Source organism: Ambystoma mexicanum, chromosome 10 (assembly GCF_040938575.1).
Source record: "Ambystoma mexicanum isolate Mex_15411 chromosome 10, UKY_AmexF1_1, whole genome shotgun sequence".
Lineage (NCBI taxonomy): Eukaryota > Metazoa > Chordata > Amphibia > Caudata > Ambystomatidae > Ambystoma > Ambystoma mexicanum.
The window spans coordinates 1,634,950,865-1,634,977,539 of NC_090932.1; the positions used below are offsets into that span (position 1 = coordinate 1,634,950,865).

Below are 26,675 nucleotides of genomic sequence, written 5' to 3' on the forward strand. Positions count from 1 at the left end.
ATGCTTTCTGAAGTTCTACCCCCCACACAAAAAATTACTTGACAGAAAACCTAACCCTTCACATAGGAAATCCCAGTGCTGACCTTCGAAAAGCACAATCTGTCCTGCTCTTAAGCCCTGAAAGTCAAAGCTACTTGCAGCTTAGATCCACAAGTAAGATGGCACCCGTCCAGGATCCGCCAATTTCAAGCAGTGCCCTCTGCGGACGAATCCCACTAAAATCCCCACCACCTCTGCAATACTAGACAACATCTACTAATCCATGCCCAGTATCCTTTATGCACGTTTCTGTGCTCTCTCCAAGTGTGCTAGTGTTATCTGGGAGTGCCGCTATATCCATTGTTTTATTTATTTATATACTGGGATGAACAATGCTTTTTCTGATCGCACAAGAACTTACAATAGATAAGATACCAGATTTGACGGGAAGCAGTGAATCGTGTATTTCTGGGAGTCTTTTACCTGCAAGCATCCCCCATTATGAGTGTGGTAACAGGAAACATTACTACCTGTGCCCACTCGAGTCGCCCCTCTGCATCTGTGTGCTCCCATCAATGTTGCCCACAGTGCACAATGGCAACTGCCGCAGAACCTGGCGCGCATGGAGTCCACAGTGTTGGTGAGCTGGTGCAGTACAAAAGCCTTTTAACACAACATGCCTCTGGCATTCATGACCTTGTCGCACACAAAAACCAAGGCATTCTTCACACACTCGTCTGTTATGAGCTGATCCCACATGGCTTCAATATCCACAATTGCCCTTGCATCCACAGGGCGGGCAGATGTCTTCCCATCCTCACCCAGTCTACCCTGACTCTATCCATGTGCCCACACACTCCTCATGCATATGCCTCAACTTGCCTCACACTCTCAACCAGCCACCCTATCACCTTCCTTCTCCTCTCCATCCCCCTAGTCCATAGCAAGAACTTCAGCAGCAGTCTCGCTAACCTCCCATCCCCTAGCCTATATCCAGTGCAGACAACGGCACCCTCAGAGAGACTTCAGTCTCCCCGACGGCGCATCCTGTGAAGAAAGGTAACGTCACCTACGCACTCAAATTCACGTCGCCTCATTCAATCGCTGGAAGACCAGCACCCTATACCACCATGTTCTTACACCACATAATGATACCGGACCTCATAAAGGATGGCCCAAACCATCTTATATCACCAAAGGATTATCCCACAAATTCCCCCCATGTATTCATTACAGGCGCCTCCGATTACTCACCCGCCAGACTATTCCAACATAAGACTTACTCCACAGTGGCCAAGACATCTCACTCAGACCCTTGCGGACACCAACAAACTCCCTAAAAATGAACTAACTGTGATAGAACAAATCGATCAATGGTATACACAGAATGTCGACGCGGACCGCCAGATCAGAAAATTATAAAAGATTTGAAATCCTATAGGCCTTTCCAGCTGTCGAATCACAAAAAACTCGCTATCCGCAAAGATAAAACAGACTTCTGCAAAAGCCCATAATGTCAGCAGAACTGTCTTCAAGCATTTACACACTGCTCTAACTCCCTTCCATCTTCAGCGCCCTACACTCCATTAAAAAATATAAATAAAATGGAGTTATTTGGCAAAATGAACACCGTACACCTTAACATCAAGACTATCTCCAAATCCCATAACTCCGTCTGTCCAACCTGTTTTACTCCCCATAAACTGGAAAATACTCTCAATGCAAAAAATAGGGAACGACATACTCCCAATATGTATTAGAAAAAAATAGACGAATATGCCTCCCCTTGATATCCTCACACAGACCCACAGACGTGTGGTTCAAGCAGAGCAGTGCAACAGGACAGAACTCTAAAATTATTACTGCCTGATCTAAAGAGGAGCTATAAGCTAAAAATTAATCTTTACATTTGCAAGAATGGACTACAAAATGATCTCTGGTTTAGAGGAAAATATATCTTTACTGGCTTCAAAAATACCCCATTGCGAAGGGGATTCATTCCCCCCTTCCGCCCTGAAATTCGTTTTACTCCCACCTTTAAAATGTAGGGCTTAACATGCTCCTTCTTCAACCTTTTACCTGGATCCCTGCACAGTCTGAAGCATCAGCCTGGGAAGGTATTGACTGACGCTGTCAAATGCTTTCTCCATGCTCATTGCTCATGTTACCATGGGGTGTTCCTCAATTTACAGTATATCCGCAGCTCTTACTCCAGTCATGTCAAGCTTAAACTGGATAAGTAGCACTGGGAAGTAAAGCTCTTCTGTAGTTTCCTGAATTAGGCAATCTATCCCTCTGAGATACTGTGGGTGTCTGTCTCTATAGTCTCGTTGAGTCAATATCACACGCTATGACGACATGACTTTTCTGCCGGAATAGAGGAACGCATAGTGGCTAAACCACCTGCTCAGCCCCAACACTTGAAACCAAAAGTGATCCCCCCAATCACGCAGGTAATGCAGGCACAGCAACGAGATACACCTCCATCACTTTGTGTGGTAACGTGGGCCGAGGGAAGGCTATACTCTCAGGAGGGGGTTTACATGTGATCCAATATTCACCCAAACAGCAAATTGTAACCTCCAAAATTAAAGAATGGCCAAGGTTTTATAAGATATTTATGTACTTAAGTTAGACACACCAATGCACAAATAATGATTAAAACACTATAGAAACCCGCCACTGTAAGAGAGAACACAGAATATGTAAAGATAGAGAGATGCAGAACTCTGGGAACTCAAAGCAGAGGTAAACCGGCAATAAGCAACAAAGGAGTTCAAAAGGATATGTTGTTCAGTGGAAAAATGGTGCAAAAATGACTTAACCAGTCTCTTGGGTTCAGGATGTACCAGGGGGTTACTCATGGGTCACTAGTACCTTGCTGCTGTTCTTAGGTAATTCAACAGGGTCGAGCCCGGTTTTGAGCTGTGATGCAGTGTGGGTCAAACCAGGTTCAGGTGCGACGAGTTGTGCTATGTCAAGGGAAGAGCTGGCATCTAGTTGGTTCTAATCGTGAGATCAATGCGCCTCGAATGTGGCATTCGGGTTGTGCAGTTTGGATGGCTCACCGGGGTTCAATTGGAGGTCGAGGCAGTTCAAAACTTTAATTGTTGATTCGGACCTGCAAGTCACGTGATGCTCCAGCGGTTCGAGTCGATGTCAGTTGGTTCGATGCAGTGACATTGGTGATCTGGTGTGGGGATCGAAGAGGCAGCAGTTCGAGGGTGGTACGCAGCGGTGAGCAAGTTGTTCAAGCTGAGCAGGTGACAGGCTGTGCGTAGCATGATGCGGCAGTAAGCCAGTTTGACGGGTGCGATGCAACAGTAGTTCGAATTTCGATGGAGTGTCAAAAACAGTGAGTCCCTTTGGTTCGTTTGTGGTGAGTATGGTTCAAATGCAGTTCGACCGGTTCGATGCAGCAGAACAGGAAATCTTTGACTGATATGGTCCTCCGGAAGCTGTGAGACCCACTCCTGGGGCTCTAGGACCGTTAGGTCTGTTCAAGTTCTGCTCTTCCCGCGTGGCAAGGTTTTTTGCAGAGTGGCAGGTCCTGGTCTGCAGCAAGGATCACCCACAGTGTACCCTGGGAGTTGGTAGGGAGCAGAGGCTCCCTCTTCCTTGCACTGCTCCTTCACCTCATTGGTTGAGGGCTTTGGAAAGATCAACTCTCACGTAAGGGATCCAAATGAATTCGTTGGCAGGTGTTTGACAAGTGATTTGGAGAAGACGTGGGAGACCCATTCTTTTAAAGACAACGGTACACAGGTGATTAGTCTAAAAAATGCCTGCTTTTCGGGGCCTAATCCCCGTTCTTGAGAAAAGTGGCCTTTGCCTTCTGTTTTGCACAGTTTGCAAAGTGTAGAAGAAACCTTTTATAACCTCCAGTTACTGAGATGTGTGTTTTCTTGATGAAGGCCTTGTCCCGATACTGCCTCGCCTTTCCAAGGTATGTAATGACCACCCACTATTCCCACTGCAATCTGGTCGTATTCTGGAAAATTGTTATGTATTCGGATAACTCAATTTTTCAGCCTTTCTTTGTTTTTTGTGTCCATTTCATGCTGGGAGGTGGTAACTGACCAGTTGTGCTAGGCTTGCTGTAGCCGTTTGTTCGTTCTTAATCTTTTACCCACAGATCTGAATTCTTAGGGAGGAAAATACTACTATTAGAGAACTGCGCCTAATGTATGGAACAGTATCATGTTATTAATAGGAAATCTATTTGCTTCAAAACACTGGCTAGTCTGGGATCGATTTGTTCCAGAATTAATGTGGGCTATACTGGAGCGTGGTGCTAAGGGCGCCTGCCCATATGTTGACAAGCACCACTATCTCACGGGTCATCTTTCCATCACAAAGTAGATCCATTTTATATGTGGCCATATTAATGCAGGTAACAATCGCATGTCTCTTCTCGCCTATTGTGCAGACTCCCCATATCCAGTAGATCGTCCTCAGCGGGTTTTCCTGAACATACTTTGCGTATTATCTCCTTTATTGATCTGGCTTGCTCACCGTTGGCTGATATGGGTTGGCCGATGTTTCACTGGGTTTGTATCTAATCGAGACCGTCCTTATCATCCAGAATAAGCCCTCGTGTATATCATCTTCTGATCCAAATCCTCTGCTACAGCAGTCGCCCATCTCGTCATTCTATTGATCGCTTCTCTGTCCAATCAAGCATTAGCCTGTATAGTAGTTACAATTTCCTACCCTTTTGATTGATTAGGAAATGTGTAGTCCGCTTAGCAGTTCGGTCCCAGCTCATAGGTAGGTCTTAATTTATGAGGCGCAGAACAAATAGTGTATAACATAACATATGCCCTCCTGTACCTCCAACTTCTCTTATATACCCCTATATCCCTTTCCAGTGCCGATTTCCCCTTTGAAGCACTCAGTGAGATCTTATTAGGTGCTATAGTGCCTCCATCAGTCTGGTTAAGGCATACTAGGAGCCATCTGTTTTTTTTAATGGTCCATATCACCCATACACATATACCTGGTCAATTTAACCTGCCTTGTTCTGGTGAACAAAGCACACTAATAAATAAAGGTAGTTTAAAACAGAACTATCATACAAGTTTTCTATTTTTCTCATGTCCACTTCACTTTCCAACTCTTAGATGAAGTGTTCTGCTTTCGGCCCAGCAGCATTTTACGTCAAGGTCTGTTTCTACCATTACAGCCTAATCGGCCTGGTCCATAGTCATTTTCACATTGCCTCTATTTAGGACCACACAGTGAGGGCTAAACGGTGGTGTCTAACACAGCACTAACATAAGACCTCCAGTCACTGAGGAGGATTTGGTCTACCCAAGCCCGCACACTATCATCCCTAATCACTCGGCAAGAAACCTCAATCTGCAGTGTGACCGTCGTGCAGAAGATTAGAGCTAAACTGGCATGTGTTTCCGGCTAGTCACAGCTGAATACAGGTACCACGCGGGGAGGTACGAGCAAGCTGGCCATAATGGATTTTAGAAGCTAGGGTTGCCAGTCTCTGGCTAAGATCTATAAATCAGGGTGTTTTGGACTCAAGCTCCCATCAACGCTAGCCAGCCTAGTCAATGGTGAGGTCTCCCTTAACGCTAGCCAGCATAGTCAATGGTGAGGTCTCCCTTAACGCTAGCCAGCATAGTCAATGGTGAGGTCTCCCTTAACGCTAGCCAGCCTAGTCAATGGTGAGGTCTCCCTTAACGCTAGCCAGCCTAGTCAATGGTGAGGTCTCCCTTAACGCTAGCCAGCCTAGTCAATGGTAAGGTCTCCCTTAACGCTAGCCAGCCTAGTCAATGGTGAGGTCTCCCTTAACACTAGCCAGCCTAGTCAATGGTCAGGTCGCCCTTAACGCTAGCCAGCATAGTCAATGGTGAGGTCTCCCTTAACGCTAGCCAGCATAGTCAATGGTGAGGTCTCCCTTAACACTAGCCAGCCTAGTCAATGGTCAGGTCTCCCTTAACGCTAGCCAGCCTAGTCAATGGTCAGGTCTCCCTTAACGCTAGCCAGCCTCGTAGTCAATGGTGAGGTCTCCCTTAACTCTAGCCAGCCTAGTCAATGGTGAGGTCTCCCTTAACACTAGCCAGCCTAGTCAATGGTGAGGTATCACAGTCAAGAACATCTGGAGAATCACAAGTTGCAGACCCCCGACTAAGTGGACAGACCCTTTCTTAAGAAAGACATGCAACACCGCCGCTTCCACATCTCATTTCGGAGTCGGGAATGAGACTGGCCGTAGACTAATCGTAGCAGGGAATTACTTATTTCTGTCTCACTACATTTGTCTGTCCTGTCTTACGTCGTTGAACAACCATTGTGCCCAAATTTCCTCCAGAATCTCAAATTGGTCTAGACACTGTCTTTGGCTCGTTCTTTCTCTGTCTCTCTCGCGCGTCGGCCGCTCTCCTTTGCTGGGGCACATTTCCAGTCATAAGCCTGGTCAAAGGCCTCCTGCCTACCTACCCCAGCTGCTGCACCTCTTCCTGTAGCATCTCTGTCTCCAGGTTCCCCCTATCTCTTTTCGTTTCCTGCCTTCCTACCATGAAAACAGACTATCTCGTTCTCTTACCTTTGTCTTCCTATGGATCTACACATAGGGGCAGAGTCACCACTCCCAATCCTGCACTCCTGCCATTTTCCTCTTGCATACAGGCCGTATTTACATGTTTAGAAGGGGGGGGGAGGGGAGAGTATGGATGAAAAACTAAAAGTAAACCTAGATAATTAGTAAAAAAAAAATGTAGTCATAGGCGCCCCTCTGCGAGAACGAACACGGGCCATTGACCTGTTCTTTGGGAAGGTACCCACTCGAGAGTCTGCAGCCACACTTGGGCAGTCCAGCACCGAAATGCTAGGCAATTCCCCTCTGAATAAGAGTACCAACAGCAACCCCATTCACATGTTTCAGCCTTGTTGGGCATCATCAGTGAGGTGGAGCTGAGTCTCTCTGAGCACAGTGAGCAAGGGGTCCACGTCTGGATGACTTTGGGAAACTTGGGGTGACTAGCCCTATGGCCCTTGAAATAATCAAAACGTAGTCATAGGCACCCCTCTGTGAGAACGAACATGGCCCATTGACCTGTTCTTTGGGAAGGTACCCACTCAAGAGTACGCAGCCACACTTTAGCTCACTGTACCTTTCACAGGCGGGAAATATCCATTTGCATATCAGTCACATGGGCAGTCCAGCACCGAAATGCTATGTCAATTCCCCTCTGAATAAGAGTACCAACAGCAACCCCATACACGTGTTTCAGCCTTGTTGAATCACTAACAATGTACATTCTCGAATCGGGATGAGCAAGATCGTCCTCAGCTGGTTCAAATCCAACATTGCTAATCGCCACCAGTCTGTACAAATGAATTCCCCCAGATCACCCACTCTACCAATCACCTGTGAAGTCCCAGAAGGATCCATCCACTCCCCCGTGATCTTCAATCTTACCATGGAACCAATGGGAACCCTCTTTGCTACACACAATGTCCACATCCACCAATATGCAGAGGACGCACAGCTCGCGCTCAACCTCAATATATGCTGCATCGAAGACATCCGCAGGCTCAAGACCTGCCTCTCATTGACCCAGTTGTGAATGTCCAGTGCTTACCTGAAGCTCAAACCCCTCCAAGACTGAATTCCTACTGATATTTCTACCGACCAATTCCCAGAAAACCACTTCAGATCTGCTGTCCAAGCCTTGACCCTCTCCCACCTGGATGGTGGCAATGCCCTTTATAATAGGCCTTCCGTCTGCTATCTTGGCACCCATGAGATGTATCCTGTATTCTGCAGCTTGACTCATCAAAGGACAACTCTGCAAATTCGACCACATCACTCAGACCCACCTACCCCCCTGTACTGCACTGGCTCCAGCTTCAAGCCCTTTATCATCTTCACACCCTCTGCATCATCTAGAAGGCTGTCACCCTGACGTCCCCAAGCTGCCTCACTGGGACGCTCCGCATCTCGGAGGCCTACATTCCCCCAGAGGTAAGGGCCTGGGCAGACTTGAACTCTGCTGGTGCAGGAAGGAAAGGACCAGAAGCCAGGCCTTCTCTGTCTATATCCCAAGACTCTGGAACCTCCTTATCAGACTCGTCCCCTCACTTCTACAGTTCAGGAAGGAGCCCAAGACCCTCCTCTTCAAGGAATGGTTGCTCCCTAACACATAGGCCCGCACATCCTCCACTCTGCACCCTACCTGAGACTGGGTAATCTGATCCCCACTGTTTCCTGCCCTGGTTGCCTGCAGATCTCTTGCTGACAAATTGCCCCCCTCTCCTGTTGTTAGCTCCCCACTCCCTTGTTTCTCTGCTCCCCTCACAGTGCCCCCCACCCCTGTATGATTGTAAAGCGCTCTATTTTTCGTGCTCAATAAATACCCTAAGGATAGTAACAATAATCACAGAGAGCTCTCCCATGTCAACACAACTATCGGAATTTAGATGGACAGGGCTTGGAAGCGCTGTAACAAGAAACATTACAGCTCTGGCTCTTCTTCCATCGATGCCAAGATGGGATGCGTTTCTGTTCTGGCCTTCCCGGCTACTTCAGAGGGAGAGGTGGCAGTCCTCACGCTTAAGTCATGACGTAGACTTCTACGCCAATATGGGATGTGTTTGTCATGGCCCCCCAGGCTGCTCCGGAGTGAGAGGTAGGAAACCTGTGCCACTATGACCAGGGGATCCAAGTGTTGGAGGACTAGATCCACCAATCATTTGCAACGGTTGCATGCTTTTCAGGTCCTCTTATGCTTCTTGCGTCAAACTTTGAACCTAAATCTTCACCGTACAGCCAGCCAGTGGAAGAACTCCACGGACTGAGACGTGCTAATGTGGGCCTTGTAGTCCAGGGTTTATAATAGGAAATCCAGGACTACAAGTCCCAAACTGCAAAGTTAGAACCAGGACTAAACTAGTGTCTCCCGAATGGAATGGATAATGTTGGCATGTATAGGGAGGTTTTCTCCTTCTTTTTTTTCTTTTTTTTTTTTAAACATATTTTTATTATTTTACAAACAATAAACATCATCGCAAATGTTCTCCCAAACAGTCCTCCCCATCCCGCGGAAGAGTATAGGTCCTCCGTGTATTCATTCTTTGGAAACTCTTAGGTGCTATAGATGTCCGATATTTTAATGTTATGGGGACACCATTGGTCCATATAGTCTGATTTCAGGTATTCCAACACTGAACCCTATTCCCTCACAAAGGAGTTGTCCTGGGCCTGGAGACGGTGCGTGATCTTTTCCATGGTCATTTGGGACCACACCTTTTGCAGCCAGGTGTATACCAGTGGTGGGTCTCGTTTCTTCCAGCTTTGGGCTATTGTTGCCCATGCAGCAATGACCAGGCCCATGAAGCTCCTCCATTGTGTTTTGTGAAGTTTTTTGGTATAGGGGTCCTTGAATCCGCATAACCACACCCTCTCCCCCATTTGACCAGCCTCTGGATATATTTTTGTCATTTCCGTTTGTACTTCCTTCCAGAAGCTATTCACTCCCTGACAATCCCACCAGATGTGTCTCCAGGTTCCTACAACCTGGCACCCTCTCCAACAAAGGTTCGACACTTACATTGACCCAAGCCTCTCTGGGGTATAGTGCCATTGAGTAATTATTTTCAGCCACATTTCTCCGGTTTGGACAGCCCTGGTAAGTTTGGGGATGCCTGTCCACAGTTCCTCCCATTGCTGCTTGGTTATTTCCCCCCCTAATGTGGTTTCCCATCTTCTCATGTACGTCCATTTGATTTCCTCTTTGGGTGTGCAGATGTGGCTGTACAGCGTGGACACCAGCTTTTTGTCTCCTGGGTTGGTTATTAAATACGTCTCAAATGGTGTAAGGTCCCTTGTGGCTGCCTGGAAGACCTCTGGTGTACACAGCCAATGTTTTAGCTTTCCGTATTTATATCTGTCTGCTTCTGTTAGATTCCACATATTTTTACAGGCCTCAAACAATTGTATTTCTTTGTCCTGGATCATTTCCCCAATTTTCCTACATCCTGCCTCCTCCCATTTCTCAAAACTACTGGGTGCTTGTCTTGGTGGGAACTGTGGGTTCCTGCAGATCGGCGTAAAGGGAGCCAGTGGGGTGGTCATGATTCCCTTCCTGGTCTGGACATCCCAGGCGTTTAGTGTAGTCCTCATGACTTCGCTCACTCTAAGGTTCCGGTGTCTGTGTTGCTTATTCTTCCACAGTAGGTCTTCCAAGGGGGTCCTGGCGACCGCCCTATCTTGCGTTACCCAGACTGTCTGTTGGTTCTCCCCCAGCCATTCCCTCAGAACCCACAGTTGGGCTGCCTGATAGTATTTCTTAAAGTGGGGAAGGGACATTCCGCCAGCCTTTATTGGTGCGGTAAGAACGGCTCTGGCAACTCTCGGAGGTTTCTTGTTCCACACAAATTGTGAAACGGTTTTGGATAGGGCTTTGAAGAAGGGGTCAGGGACTGCAACCGGGAGAGCCTGAAAGTAGTAGAGCACCCTGGGAAGTATGTTCATTTTGACTGATTGGATTCTTCCCCACCACGAGATCTTAAGCGGGCACCATCTTTCTAGGTCTTTCTTGACTCTGGCCTATAGGGGGGTGTAATTGGTCTTATATATCTTGTCAACTCTGTGCGTGAGTGTCACTCCCAGATATTTGATGCCCCCTTCTGTTATTTTTAAACCAAGCTGGCCCGCCAATAGTTCTAAGGACTCCTTGTTCCCGGCTAGGAGCATAACCTCTGATTTATTCCTATTTATCTTCAGGCCTGAAATCTCCCCAAATTCCTCAAGTGTTTCCATGGTTCTTGGCAGTGAGGTCCCTGGGTCCTCTAAGGCAAGCAGCATATCGTCCGCGTATGCTATGACTTTATGTTGACTGCCCACCATTTCTATTCCCGTTACCTCCTCGAGTTCCCTTATCTTAATTAGAAGGGGTTCCAAAAATATGGCGTATAGCAGGGGCGAGAGGGGGCAGCCCTGCTTCGTACCCCTTGAGATCTGCACCCTGTCTGTGACTTCTCCGTTTATGGCTATTCTTACTTCTGGGGAGTTGTAATTCGCCTTTATCATATTTATATACTGATCCCCAAAGCCCATATGCTTCAAAGTTTTGAAGAGGACAGACCATTCGACACGGTCAAAAGCCTTTTCGGCATCCAGGGAAAGTAATATTGCAGGTGTTTGGGTAATGCCTATTTTTTCTATCAGATGGGTGACTCTTCTTAAGTTGTCGTGCGTTTGCCTACCAGGGATGAAGCCTGATTGATCTGTTTTGATCAGGGTTGTGAGAAGAGGTGATAGTCTGGCCGCCAGCACCTTCATATATATTTTTGCGTCCAGATTGATTAGGGCAATCGGTCGGTATGAGCTCGGGAGAGTCGGGTCTTTACCCGCTTTGTGAAACACTAGGACTTTCACTTCATTCATGGAGGGAGTTACGTTTCCATTGTTTTTGAATGTATTGAGAAGCCTTGTCAGGATAGGGACTAATATATCAGCGATTTGTTTGTAAAACTGGGCCGTGAAGCCATCCGGGCCAGGTGCCTTTGACGCTGGGAGACTCTTTATCGCTGTGCTGAACTCCTCTTCTGTGATCTTTGCATCCAGGGCCTGCTTGCTCTCTTCTGCTATTGTCGGTATGGCGATAGATTGTAGAAACCTGTCTTGTAGTGCCTCATCAGGGTGCTCTGTTGCATACAGCTCTTGGTAGTAAGCTTTGAACGCATCCCCTATATCCTTTGTGGTTGTATGTGGCTTTCCATGTGCGTCTTTTATGTTCAGTATCGTTATTGTTTTCTGCTTTTCCCTGAGTTGTCTCGCTAGCAATTTGTCTGTCTTATTGGCCCTGATGTAGTACCTTTGTTTTAAGTAGAGGAGCGATTTCTCTGCTTTTTTATTGCGTAGCATCTCTAGCTGTCCCTGTACATGTTTCATTGCTTTCTTGAGGCTCCTCGTGGGATGTATTGTGAGCTCCCCTTGGATCTCTGCCAGTTTTTCCTCAAGTGTTCTTTCCCATCCCTGATGTTGTTTGTCTTTGGCGGCCTTTAGCGCTATTATATGTCCTCTGGTTACTGCCTTAAAGGCCTCCCAAACAGATCCCAGTGGTACTTCTCCATTGTCATTAATCTCAAAGAATTCCTTGATTTTGTTCCTTAATTCCTCCCCCATTACTTGGTCCTTTATGACATCCGGCGGCATTCTCCATCTCCAGAGGCCTCTCCCCCTTCCGGAGGTCTGTATGTCTAGCCATAAGGGGGCATGATCTGATAGAGCTATCGATCCCCTTTCAATCCCCTGGATCTTACCAACCAATCCCACTGATACCCAAAAATAGTCAATCCTCGACATTGTGTTATGCACGTGTGAGTAATACGTGAATCCGCTATCCTGTCCCCTCAATTCTCTCCAGGCATCCCTTAGTGCCATTTGTTCCATCCGTTCTTTAAGTTGTTTGGATGGGGACCCATACCCTTGCGTTCTCCCCTTACTCCTATCCAGATTTGGTTGCCATGCCAGGTTCAGATCGCCACCCAGTATTATCTCCCCTTTTGCAAATTCCTCTATTTTCCCCAGAGTGTCACAGAGAAATCCATCTTGCCCCGTATTCGGGGAGTAGATTGCCACCAGTGTAAGCCTACGACCATCTATTGATACATTAACAAAGGCATACCTGCCCTCTTTGTCCACTCGCGCATCAGTGACGTTTGCCACCAACCCCAATTTAGCTGCAATCAGCACTCCCGCTCTTTTTTCACCTGCGTTTGCCTGTGCCCAGATTGTGTACCCTCTGAGATGTACTTTCTTTCTATCCGCTGTCTTAATATGTGTCTCTTGGAGGAGAAGAATGTCCGCCTTTTCCCTTCTCACCAAGGCCTCCATTTTTCTCCTTTTCACCGGTGAGTTCAGCCCCCTTACATTTTGCGAATAGATTCTGATCATCCCCATCCCGTCTGATCTTCTGTTTCTGTTCTCGTTCCCGCCCATTGCGACCTCTTCCCTCTTCCAGAGATTCCGCCCTCCCATCCCACCCCCCAACTATCCAACTCCCCCCCAACTATGAACCAAAACCTAACTTCTATCCTGAGGAGGGCCAGGGCCCCTATGGATGCTTGGGCGTTCCGCCCCTCGCTCCATGCCCTCTCATGACTCTGGATTAACTGTACGGGGAGTCCTACACCCCGGGCCATCCTCTGACCTCTGCGGTGTGTCCCCTATTGCCCACCGGGCCACTTAGAGCATGATGTTCCGATAATATCAGATCTTCTCCCTCTTTAACTGGACCCTATGACTGGAGTGCCCCCCTATCGTTACTGCGCCTCTATGATGGGCCCCCGAGGGATTACTCTGCATTCCCCCGTCCTGGTGATTTCTTCTTCTGTCGCACCTCTTCCCATCCTCGTGGCCTTTTATACTGATCCCTTTTCATCCTGTCTGGTCTCGTATCCATTTCGTCTGTATGCACGCCCATTAGTTGGAGGCCTTCTTCACTGGTGGCCACCCTCCTCTGCTTGCCCTCCCACTCAAATAGTAAACCAAAGGGGAATGTCCATTTGTATCTGATTTCTTTCTTCGCCAGTTCCCTCACCAACGGGCCCATTTCTCTTCTTTTTAGGAGTGTTGCCGATGCCAAATCCTGATACAGATGGATTTCGACCCCATTCATCCTTATGTGATCCAGCAGCCGCGCTTTCCTAAGTATCTGTTCCTTTTGTGGGTAGGATGTAATTGCCGCTAGTACGTCCCTTGGTCTCTCCCCTGGAGCTCCAGATCTTTTCGGGCCCACCCTGTGAATTCTGTCAATCCCAATGTCCGCTGAATCTTGGGCCCCTATTATGTCTCTGAACACCTCTTGCATCGAAACCTTGAGATCTTTGTCCAACACTGTTTCCGGCACAAACTTGATGCGGATGTTGGATCTGCGAGAACGGTTCTCGAGATCCTCACACTGAATTTCTAGGTTATGGGTGAGTCTAACCAGATGTTCTTGTGTTTCACTGCTTTGTTTCGCCTCCTCTTCCGTGTTTTGTACTATTCTCTCCACGGTGTCTGTCCTTTCCCCCAACTTAGCCACATCTGTTTTCAGCTCCTGCACCACTTGCTTCATCTCATTTCTCATTGTGGCAAATTGGTCCTGAACTGTGGACATGAACCTGTCCTGTAACTCTGCAAACCAGGATCGCATATCATCCTTTGAGGGGGGAAGAGCGCTTTGGTTTGGGGGGTTTGTGTCCGTAGTGGGCTCTTCGCCTGCCCTATCTTTTGAGTTCGCCCCGTATCCGAGAACCACATCTGGAGAAGGCTAGTGTCCTGTTTTTGTGAATGCGGGGTAGGCTGTGAGGTGCCCCCCTTCCCCTTCGCCCGTGACATTTCATTTTCTCTATTTGTGAGGGGGTGAGGTCCCCGGCTCTTGTGTCTTCCCCTGTCGTGGGGATTGCACAAGTTGATGAAGATGTTACCTTTATGTCTTATTATGGGGAGTGGGGAGAGGCGCCCCACCACACCGCAGCCCACACCCCTCTCACGTATGATCTACAGGCCTGGGCCTCAAGTAACTGGGAGGGTGTTGGGGGGGCACTGCTAGAGTCGCTCTCACCTCAGGTTCTGGTGTCCTCCGCCACTGGTGTCTTCCTCACCCCATCGACGTTGGAGCGGTACTGTCTCCCCCTCCTCTCCCGTATCTCCCCCGACCCACCGGGGGCCGGCTCACCTTGTTACAGCCTGTCTGTGTGCCGATGCCCTGATGCTCCCACCGTCTCTCTGCTTCCGATGCGGCTCCTCCGGTGGCATGCTGAGTGTCCTTTTCTTTGTCCCCCTGTAGTGACGGGGGACGCGACCCCGTAGGCTGGTGCTCCGCGGTTCTCACCACCACATCGCTTCCACGCGGCCCCTGGTAGGCACGCGTAATCCCCAGTGCTTTTTCCCCTGTGGCGGCGGGTGCCCGATATTGCAGCCGTTCTCCTTGCTGTCTCCCCCTTAGGCCGTGCAGGCCTTCCACGGAGGGGGTGGGGCGGTGCCACTCTCTGCGGGCTGTCTCCCCCAGGAAGCGATGCTGGATCTATCTTCGCTCTGCGCCTCTGTAGTGCTTCTTTGTTGTGGGCACACTCCTACTGCTCCGCCGGTGCCCTGGGACTCCCGCCGCTCTGCTTTCCATGCGGTACCTCCGGAGGCGCGCGAATTCCCAGCTCGCTGGAGCGTCCTTTTCTTGTCCCCCTGTGGTGACAGGGGACGCGCCCCCCTCGGGAGGTACTCCGCGGTTCACACCGTCGCTTCGTCTCCACTCAGCCCCAGCTAAGGCACGCAAAGTCCCCTGCACGCCGGGGATGGCTTTCACTATTATCCCCTGTGGCGGCGGGCGCTCGACAATGCGGGCGCTCTTCTGGCTGTCTCCCCTGCTAGGCCGTGCAGGCCTTCCTCGGAGGGGGAGGGGCCGTGCCTCTCTCTGCGGGCTATCTCCCCCGGGGAGCGTTGTTGGATCTATCTTCGCCCGGTCCAGAATCTCCACACCATCGGGGGTAGTTGCCTAAATTCCGGTGCTAAAAAGCTCGGGACTGCGCCTCTGAAGTGCTTGTTTGTTGTGGGCCCGGTGGGAGCGCGATCTAAACGCGACCTCCACCGCCGGCGGCCATCTTGGAATCCCCGTTTTCTCCTTCTTTTAAGAAGATTCCACTCTTTTACTCCACCCTTGTTTTCAAACTGCAGTTATTTGAGAAAGTAAGAGTGGTTTGCACATTTAAAGACCATGTGAGCATTCTTCTTTTTCTTTAATGACCCTGCTCTGCCTGGAGCTTTATCCTGCTACTCCACTGTTTATGTAAAATTGCTTTGGGGATTTCAATAAATGCTGGGAAGCTTTTGTGCAGCTCCTTGTACCAGGTGATCGCCTGTGGGTAAGTCATCCAGCACCCACAGCCCTGCGTCTTTCATGAAATCATGGTTCCCGCCCATTAAACAACAAGCGCTGGATGTGTTCTCACAATTGCTTGTCATTTCAGCCTGGAGGAAACTTACAAGGTGCTGCATTAATTTGGCAGCTAAACTACCAGACCTTCTGTTTTGTGTGTGTATATATATATATATATATTATTGTTTTTTACTTTCATCGGTGTACCTGCATGTTCTGGGCGCTTTTCCATGTCTCTTGTTCATTAATAAAATTGGCTTGGTCTGTCTTCAGAAATTCTGAGGCCAAGTGACTCTAGGAGACACATGGGCTGTCTCCAAGTGAATCTAGGAGACACATGGGCTGTCTCCAAGTGACTCTAGGAGACACATGGGCTGTCTCCAAGTGAATCTAGGAGACACATGGGCTGTCTCCAAGTGACTCTAGAAGACACATGGGCTGTCTCCAAGTGACTCGAGGAGACACATGGGCTGTATCCAAGTGACTCTATGAGAGACATCTCTGAACGGGTACAAATCTGCCCAGGTTCCATTTTCTGAAACTGTTCTTGCCGCAGAAGTAATGATACAACCAGTTTTTTATGTAGTGCTTCATGCAGAGTTCCTCCCTCTTAGTGCTGTAATAAAAACTGTAAATGGGAACTAATTTAATAGCACTTAATTCATCACCTAGGGGGGGTGAAGGGCTGAGTCGGCTCCACCAGCATTTGTACAGTGATTAAGTCAGAGGCAGCTATCTGCGATGTTGCCCTTGGACTGTACCTTTAATTAAAATGGTCCCTCACCTGCAGGGCGGGGTTAGATGATGAAAGGAGAAAGGGCGGGGTTTTAGCACGGTTGCGCTGGTTCCTGTAAATTCCGCATAAAGAAGGTTATGTGATTCGTTAACTTGCTAACATTGGCGACAAGGTTATTCCCTGCCAGCCGACGTCCTCCTCCTACTGCGTACGGCGATCCTGCCGCACACGTCCTCCTTCACAACTCCGGTGCCTTCCCTCTACGACGGCCGGTGATCCCACCGCGCCCTCCTTCCGCATCTGCTACATTCGCCCAGGCAGGGCACCTCCTACATTTGCACCACTCCGGTGCCTCTCCTCCACGGCGGCCAGTGAATCCACCGCGCCCGCCCCTGCGCTGTCCACACAGCCCAGACTGGGCTCCTCCTGCAACAATCCGGGCCTCAACATGCCGACGGACGGTGAGCCCTGCTACGCTGTCTGCCTCAGGAAGAGGCTGCGCACTCCAGTCGGCGGATCCCGCCGGGCTTTGGCTGTAAACACTGCAACGCACAGCCCACTCAGCCTGCCCTACGGCCACTCACCTCAATCCTTGCCTGCACAGTTTAACTGTAACCACAGAAGCAGGCCCAGGCACGGGCTACTGCCAACACAGCAGTGGACCCAACGTTTAGCCCACATCTTCATACTTCTATAAAGCAGCCCCCTGCTGGTGACACAGGAGTGTCACACTGAACTCTGCCCTGCTTTCCACTTGGCTACACATCATATGCTGCCTGCTCCTGACCAGCACAAGACTGCTGCACACAAACCTTGCTACAAGCCCTGCAGCACTGCACACCGGCTACCACGCCAAGGACACTTTCCTTTGATTGCCACAAGTACATTGTCCAGCAGTCGCCTACGCACGCCACCCCCAACATGAGCAACCCTGGCACCCCGCTTCCTGCCCGCAGCACAAAGTCCATTCAGCTGCGTATGCCCATGCCATACTCCACCACCCCACAATCCACCACGGGGCCCCGGTGGACTGAGTGGATGGAAGATTTTCATCTATTTGTGAGGGGTTCAGGTGATGGCAACTTGCCCCATCTGCGAGACATCTTCCTCAAACTGGTGGGCGGGGGAGTGAAAACAATAGTCAAGACCATTCCAACAGCAGAGCAGAACACGTTTGCTGTGCTAATCACAGAGCTTGATAAACTACTCATTATTGAACCCAACAGGGACTATGAGAGATATCTCTTCAACCAGTTCACGCAGAAACCACAAGAGACTGTAGATGAATATATAACCCGCCTGAGAATCAAAGGGGCCCACTGTCAGTTCAACGCTTTCTCGCTGGATGAGGCCATACGTTTACGCATCATTGAAGGATGTTTATCGCCCACTGTCAAGAAACAGCTTCTGAAGAAGCCCCTTACAATCCCCGAAGTAAGTGAACTCGCCAGGATCTTCAAGAGGGTGGACCGCCAGGCCGCCTCGATGGCAGGCGGGATGACTCCAAAGCATGACACCACCGAACTCTTAGCAGTCCTGCAACAACCAGGTCTACGACAAGGGGACAGGTACGCATATCCGTACAGACAACCAAATCAACAGCTACCTAGACTACAAAGACAGTGCTACCGCTGTGGCATGGCGTTCCCAAACTCATTATCATGCCCCGCCCTCTCGCAAAGATGTGCGAACTGTGGAAGAGAAGGTCATTTTCAATCCGTCTGCAGGGAAGGCAGACTTTTCCCCACCACGAGGCCCCAAGGGCCCTCCAGAACACCATTTCGGCCACCCCTTCTCCAGTATATCCAACCAAGACCTTTCCAGCCCAACCAGCGAAGATATGTCTGAGCTGTAGACGGGTATCAGTAACAAGACCACCCCCCGTACTACGGAGACCAGGAGCAGCCTCCACAACTAACAGACGAATATGATGAGCCTCCTGAAGGATACGTAGAGGATGAAACGTACTACTCCCCCCATGCCAAGCACAAACCATGCATACTACGACCCATCCCCACAGGACAAATACGTCAACGTCGTCCAAGACAATGAGGAAACCAAGGAAGCCCCGAAAATTCCAGTCAAAATGGGGACCTGCCTATTCTAATTCCTAATAGATTCGGGGGCCACTGTGAACATCATGGGGGAACTAGAGTACCTAAAAATTCAGGATTCACCTCCCCTCGCAGTGACAGTCAAGAATATTTCAGTGGGGTGCCGCTTCCCCTCTGCCAACCATCGGGCATTTCAAACAACACCGCCGCCTCCTCCTCAAAGATCGACACGTTGATACCACCATCCATGTCATCAGATGCCTCACAAAAGGACGCTGTTGCCTCAGCTATTGCGCAGCCTCGAGCCTAGGGCTCATCGACAACCACGTGGAGGCAGATGACGTGATAACGTCAGCGGCGGTTCAAGAACACCATGATGAAAGGGTGAGAACCATCACCGACGGAAACCCTCAGCAGCTTATCTTCAAACCTGACATCGTAGAGAAATTCCCCCAAATTTGCACTAGCCTGGGAAAGTCTAAAGGTCCCCCGATCAAACTACATATTGACCCCTCGGTGAGGCCAGTCCCACAACACCTGAGGAGAGTTGGTTTCCATTTGCAAGAAGCCGTGTCCAGGGAATTGAACCAGTTACTGGCCGACGACATCATTGAGCCTGCTACGGGGCCTACCCCATGGGTGTCGCTATTGGTCATCGTGCCAAAGGAAGGAGGGACATTACGTCAGTGCGTCGACATGAGGATAGCTAACACCGCTATCCAAAGGGAGAGACACCCTGGCCCAGGCATCGAGGACATGATAGTGCAGCTTAATAACGCCCGAATGTTCTCCAAGCTCGACCTCAAACAGGGTTATCACCATCTTGAACTACACCCTGACTGAGAAGGATCACGACATTCGCCACCCACGAAGGACTATTTCGGTATCGCTGACTGAATTTTGGCATCTCATCTGCGCCCGAGATCTTCCAAGAAGCTGTGCGTCAGATCATCTGGCCCATTACAGGAACGCTGAATTACAGCGACGACATCCTCATTTTCGGGACTGACAAAGAGTCACATGATGCTGCCCTCCTTGCCACCTGCCCTGCCACCTGCGAGGCCGTCCGTGCCGCTGGACTCACCCTGAACATCGCAAATGTCGGTTTAGCAGATCTAAACTGAAATTCTTTGAACACATTTTTTCCAGCAAAGGCATGACCCCCAACCCAGATAAAGTGGGCACCATCTCGAAACTTAAAGAGCCGAAGCACACGGCAGAGTTTCGATCTTTCCTAGGTATGGCCAGATATTGTGCTCGGTACATTCCCCACTATGCCTCCATCACTGACTCACTGCGCCGGCTACTACAGAAGGATGCAATATTCGAATGGTCGCCAGCGTGCCAGCAAGCTTTTGAAACCATCAAGGGCACCTTGATGGACGCACATCGCCTGGCGTACTTCAACCCGTCGTCGCTTACAGAGGCCATCGTAGACGCCAGCCCAGTAGGCATCAGGGCTACCCTAGCGCAGACGAGTGGCCCGATGTAAACCCAGACACATTGTGGCGTATGCCAGCAGAGCCTTATCTGCCACGGAATCTGCATACTCGCAGGCCGAGAAGGAAAGCCTGGTCGCAGTCTGGGCCTGTGAGCACTTTCACAGTTTTGTGATTGGGAAGAAGTTCACCCTGGTCACCGATCACCAAGCCCTCTTACCATTATTCGACAACCCCGCACCAAAATGCCTCAGAGAATTGAACGCTGGGGGATCCGGTTGCAAGAATATGACTATAACATTGTGCACCGGCCTGGAGGCGACCTGAACCCCGCCGACTACATGTCTCGCAACCCGGCGGGTCAGCCCATCACACGCAGAGGCGATGTCGCATACAACAACTATGTTGCGGCCAATTCTCTTCCGCCAGCCCTATCTTTGGACACAATTGCGGCTGCCACCATGGCGCTCGCCATTAGCCTCACAAACTCCAACAAATGGAAGGCCCACCGACGAGTGACTCTGGCCCACCCGGGGGTGTGCAAGGAAGAGAGAGATGGAAAGACTAGCCAGAATACAGAACAAACTAGCTGTCAAAGACAACAACATACTCCTAAGAGGCTGCCGGGTCTTAGCAGATCCACAAAGAGCTGGATTATATTCTGTGCAAATCTGCACAGAGTTTAGCTCCTCCCTTGACAAGGTACCGGGCTGGCCTTGTGGCCGACTCGCGCAGAGCCGGGCTGGCTTCATGACAGACTTGCACGGAGTTGGGTCTGGCCTAGTGGCAGACATGCGCGAAGCCGCAGCTGGCCTCGTGGCAGACTTGTGCGAATCCGGGGCTGACTTTGTGGCCGACTCGCGCGGTGCCGGGCTGACCTTGTGGCCGACTCGCGCGGTGCCGGGCTGCCCTTGTGGCCGACTCGCGCGGAGCCGGGCTGACCTTGTGGCCGACTCGCGCGGAGCCGGGCTGACCTTGTGGCCGACTCGCGCGGAGCCGGGCTGACCTTGTGGCCGACTCGCGCGGAGCCGGGCGTTGGCCTCGTGGCCGACTCGCGCGGAGCCGGGCGTTGGCCTCGTGGCTGACGCGCGCGGAGCCGGGCGTTGGCCTCGTGGCTGACGCGCGCGGAGCCGGGCGTTGGCCTCGTGGCTGACGCGCGCGGAGGCGGGCGTTGGCCTCGTGGCTGACGCGCGCGGAGCCGGGCGTTGGCCTCGTGGCTGACGCGCGCGGAGCCGGGCGTTGGCCTCGTGGCTGACGCGCGCGGAGCCGGGCGTTGGCCTCGTGGCTGACGCGCGCTGAGCCAGGGCTGGCCTCGTGGCCGACTCGCGCTGAGCCAGGGCTGGCCTCGTGGCCGACTTGCGCGGAGCCGGGCTGCACACTTGTGATTTCATGAAAGACGCTGAACAGGACTGAGATGTTTAATGACTTACCCCCAGGTGATCACCTGGTACAAGGAGCAGCACAAAAGATTCCAAACATTTATTTAAATCCCTGCTGTCATTTTACATACACAGTGTTTTAACTAGATAAACCTCACAGAACTGAACTTGCCCCATGGCCGCCTGGCGCGCGTTTGTTCTGCACCTGTGGCTGCCTGGCGAGGGGCTGGGCTGCCACCGTGGCAGGCGATCGATTGGAAACCCTAAACATAAGAAGCAAACTACAACAATACCACCCTACGAACAAACACCTTGTCAACAAATGACACACCAAAATGAACACAAGGAACACCCTTCAGGAAACGACACAAAAAATTGCGCAAAAATGGAAAAGCATGAAATGGAACCAATATTCCCAAGCTGACAATTTCCTCCTCCCGAACTACTCCCACCAGCCCTGAAGAATGCAGGATTCTCATGTGAGATCCTAATTTACAATATGATATGATAATTTATTTATATAGCACCTATATACAATGTGTTTCAAAGCGCTTCAAGGCAAGGGAGGGAACAAGGGAAAATACTATGACATTCTTACAGGCCATGAACAGTAAGGATGTAAAATTAACTATCGTACTCGGCCTGACGACATTTGTTATGTTATGTTAAAAGCATTTATGTAAGCGCACGTACACCCGCAGGCATCTTGGCGCTGAGGAAAAGGTGAAGCAAGGAGCTTATAGGGCCACTAAAAAAGCAGAGTTTTCAATCTTCGCCAAAATGCCAGATGATCAGAGATATCTCGTAATGAGATAGGAAGGCGATTCAATGCTTCAGCAGTGGCAACAGAGAAGGCATGGCCAACCCTACGGGCTAACCTGAACCGAGGAACAGTCAGCCAGCGGGTGGTGAGAGAACGGAGGGTGCAAGTGGGTTGATAGGGAGTGAATTTGCTTTGCAAATATTCTGCCCCCTTTCCATAGAAGGCTCGGTGGACCATGCACATAGACTTGAACAGGATCCGTTGGGTAACAGGAAGCCAATGGAGTTGTCTCAATATAGGTGTCATATGAGCTCCAAAAGGAGGATTGAATGGAGCGAGCAGTGGCATTCTGGAGTAGCTGCAAGCGTCCGATGAGATAACTGGGTTGGGCCAGGTATAGTGAGTTGCAGTAGTCCAGAATGCTGAGGACCAAAGCTCCAACTAATGGTGCCTGACTGGCCGGAGGAATGAAGGGGAGGACTTTCCGAAGGACCCTAAGTTTAAAGTGGCCGATTTACAAACTGCTCCCACATTTCAGATAGTGTAAGAGCTAAAACATAGATAAGGAAGGGAGGGGGAGAGTGGGAAGGAAATGGAAACAGACAGGCGGCTACCGTACTAGGCCTGATGACATTTCTGGTAGAGCCAGAGAAAAACTAAAGGTGAGGGAGAGGGGTGCAGAAAGGGAGGGGAGGAACAAAACAAGCGACTATCATACTAGGCCTGACGACATTTCAGATAGTGCTGGAGGGTGGTGGGGAGGAAAAAAACTGTAATGGGAGGGTGGAGGAAACAGATGAGGTTGCTATCATATTAGGTCCAGGGACAATTCTGATAGAGTAAGTGCATAGAAGAAGGTAAGGGGAGGAGATAGGAAAAGGGAGAAGGGAAAGGAGGAGAGAACAGAGAGTGAGCAGTCAAAAAGAGTGGAGAAGCAAGAGTGGAGAGCGAATACAATTGCAGAAGTCAGTAGTAACACATAATGTTGCAAGCCAGGATACAAGATGAAGATGGGGACAGCATGATTCAGGGCCACCATGAGTACAAGTTGCAAAGGAAGTCCAGCAGGAGAGTTGAGAAAGGGCGACGCACCGTTAATCAGTGAAGTTCATACAAGTCAAATCCAGCACTGGCCACAAGACGGTGATGGTGAAACCAGAATGTGTCAGGACAGACTCCTGCAGAAGTAGGCTGGAGGAGGTTGAGGGGGAGCAGGGTAGAAGAATCACTAAAATGACCCAGTCCAGCAGATCTATTCAAATAACCCAACCGACCAACATCCGCACCTTTCATGCCTGCCACAAAGGCTCACCTAATGGCAGCCGCAAAACACGGCTGGAGCAAATACCCTGGCATACAACACTCAAACAAACTGCGGAACCATACCCACAGCACACTGATTCCCTTCCCTCCTCAGGCCTCCCAGGAGGAAATACAAGCGTTGGCAATGCCAACAGTTTGGGCTTTTTTGTAGGCATGGAATAGGCACTTGCCAGGCACTGCCGTAGTAGTATTACCGGTCTATTGCTGGTAGCAGGTGGAAAATGGTGTGAGTACCTGCACATCTAATAGCAGTGCCTGGCAAATGCCTAATATACACAAGCCAAAACTGTTGGCTTTGCCAATGTTTTTTAAAACAGGACTTCCGTGAAGGACATGCAGAGTGCTTATAAATCGAGTGGCTGAATGCAGACCTGGTTAAGACATTTTTATTTCACCTATTTGGGTTTGAAAACACACTGGCAGACACTTCGAGTGCAAAGGTTGATGGAAAGGCTTGATTAAAGCGAGCTCAAAGAGTTCCCATGAGGAGGTGGTTTGGTCGGGCAAGGGCAGGAACTGGGTGGGAATAGCAATGGGGATTAGAATGGCCATGGGCAGTCAATGGGTGAGCAAATGACCAAACACCACCTACATTGTCATGTAAATTGTAATGGGTTATGTATAACGCGCTTAATACCCAGAGGTTTCTAAGCGCGATCGAACCTCTGTTGCTGCGCGTGGTCTTGCTTACAAGACGGGCGCACTGCCCCTGAGCTGTCCTCCATGATGTATGTCCTCAAATGCCTTTTCTCCCTATCCGTACTCTAATGCAATAGTTTCGGCTTATAGGTGTCGCAAGTATCACCCAACAAACCAAACTAAAAATGAGTTAAGAAGGTGAGTGAGACTAGGAGATAGAAGCAAGACTAGAAATATAGACATGGTTGGAAGAATGAGCAAGATTAGCAGAGGGGCAGAGGGTTTACTGGAAAGGAAATCGGGACTCAAAGGCTCAAGTACCACAAGAATACCATGAGTGCAAAGACATTTCAAGGGTACTTCTTGCAGTCCAGACATTATGAAGATTGTCGCGATCAATGCATAACCTTAGACAGAGGGTGGGCTCAGCTGACTGAAATCATTCAAGCCTCGTTCTGGTGCAGGAAATGTCTGTGCAGCATGGCCTGGCAGCTTACTATCACACATAACCCCACCTTCTAAATAGCGGGTTCTTATATGAAAGCGGTGAATGTGGATCAGACGGATGGAAACAGAAGTGTTTGCTGTTAGTTTCAGAAATCAGATGTTTATTGTTACCCAACTCAGTGGTATTCATTTTATCGACCTCGGAAGGCTGAAGGGCTGAGTGGACCTGCTGGGATTCGACCTGTGACCATGAGGTCAAACACAGGTCCCTGTAGTGGATGCATGAGTCCACTGAGCCACAGAGCTGGCACATGTCTGGGTAGAGTTATTATACCCGCTCGCCCCTTCACATCGCCTTCCTCAGTGTCCTCCTTACTACGAGTTGTGTAGGTGATAGCAACCTTTTGTGGAAAATGTGAACACATGTAAGCAACCTTACAGTCTATGAGCATGTTTGTTTCGTGCCTTATCCCAATATATTTGTTTATATTATTTTTAAGATTGTATGCATCATAACAGGATGGGCAACATGTCAATGAGCTGAATATGATAAAAATATCAAGACATGAAAAAACATGAACATCAATTGAGGCTCAAACAGTTTATAGTACGCCTTTGCTCTTAGGACCTGAACGTATATCCAATGAAATGTATGTGAATGGGCAAAAGCCATTGGCCCAGTTGGGTCCCAGTCGATGTGTGTAAATATGATGTGGAATTAGGGGTACCATTGCTTACTGTACTATTTTATACATACTTCACTGCTGTGCCAGACATTTGGAAGAGTAGTGTGATAGTACCACTATATGAAAAAGGTAATCTAAGAAGTCCTGAGGCATACAGACCGAAGAAGTCCCGAGGCATACAGACCAAAGAAGTCCCGAGGCATCAGACCAAAGAAGTCCTGAGGCATACAGACGGAATGAGTCCAGGGGCATCCGAGGCATACAGACTGAAGAAGTCCTGAGGCATCCGAGGCATACAGACTGAAGAAGTCCTGAGGCATACAGACCGAAGAAGTCCAGAGGCATCCGAGGCATACAGACTGAAGAAGTCCCGAACCATACAAACCGAAGAAGTCCCAAGGCATACAGACCGAAGAAGTCTCGTGGCATCCAAGGCATACAAACCGAAGAAGTCCCAAGGCATACAGACTGAAGAAGTCTCGAGGCATCCGAGGCATGCAGACTGAAGAAGTCCCGAGGCATGCAGACCGAAGAAGTCCAGAGGCATCCGAGGCATACAGACTGAAGAAGACCAGAGGCATCTGAGGCATACAGACTGAAGAAGTCCCGAACCATACAAACCGAAGAAGTCCCTAGGCATACAGACCGAAGAAGTCTTGAGGCATCCGAGGCATACAAACCGAAGAAGTCCCAAGGCTTACAGACCGAAGAAGTCTCGAGGCATCCGAGGCATGCAGACTGAAGAAGTCCCGAGGCATACAGACCGAAGAAGACCCAAGGCATACAGACCGAAGAAGTCTCGCGGCATCTGAGGCATACAAACCGAAGAAGTCCCAAGGCTTACAGACCGAAGAAGTCTCGAGGCATCCGAGGCATGCAGACTGAAGAAGTCCTGAGGCATACAAACCGAAGAAGACCCAAGGCATACAGACCGAAGAAGTCTCGCGGCATCCAAGGCATACAAACCGAAGAAGTCCCAAGGCATACAGACTGAAGAAGTCTCGAGGCATCCGAGGCATGCAGACTGAAGAAGTCCCGAGGCATGCAGACTGAAGAAGTCCAGAGGCATCCGAGGCATACAGACTGAAGAAGACCAGAGGCATCCGAGGCATACAGACTGAAGAAGTCCCGAACCATACAAACCGAAGAAGACCAGAGGCATACAGACCGAAGAAGTCTCGAGGCATCCGAGGCATGCAGACTGAAGAAGTCCCGAGGCATACAGACCGAAGAAGTCCCGAGCTATACAGACGGAAGCGGAAGAAGTCCCAAGGCATACAGACTGAAGAAGTCTCGAGGCATACAAACCGAAGAAGTCCCAAGGCAATACAGACTGAAGAAGTCTCGAG

The 26,675-nt window shown here is 49.8% G+C and overlaps 1 protein-coding gene across 4 annotated transcripts in view; it reads left to right on the forward strand.

Moving 5' to 3' along the window:
- The window catches only part of GNB1L (G protein subunit beta 1 like), a 449,973-nt gene that overhangs the window by 285,070 nt on the left and 138,228 nt on the right, over nucleotides 1-26,675 (forward strand). The window lies entirely within an intron of this gene.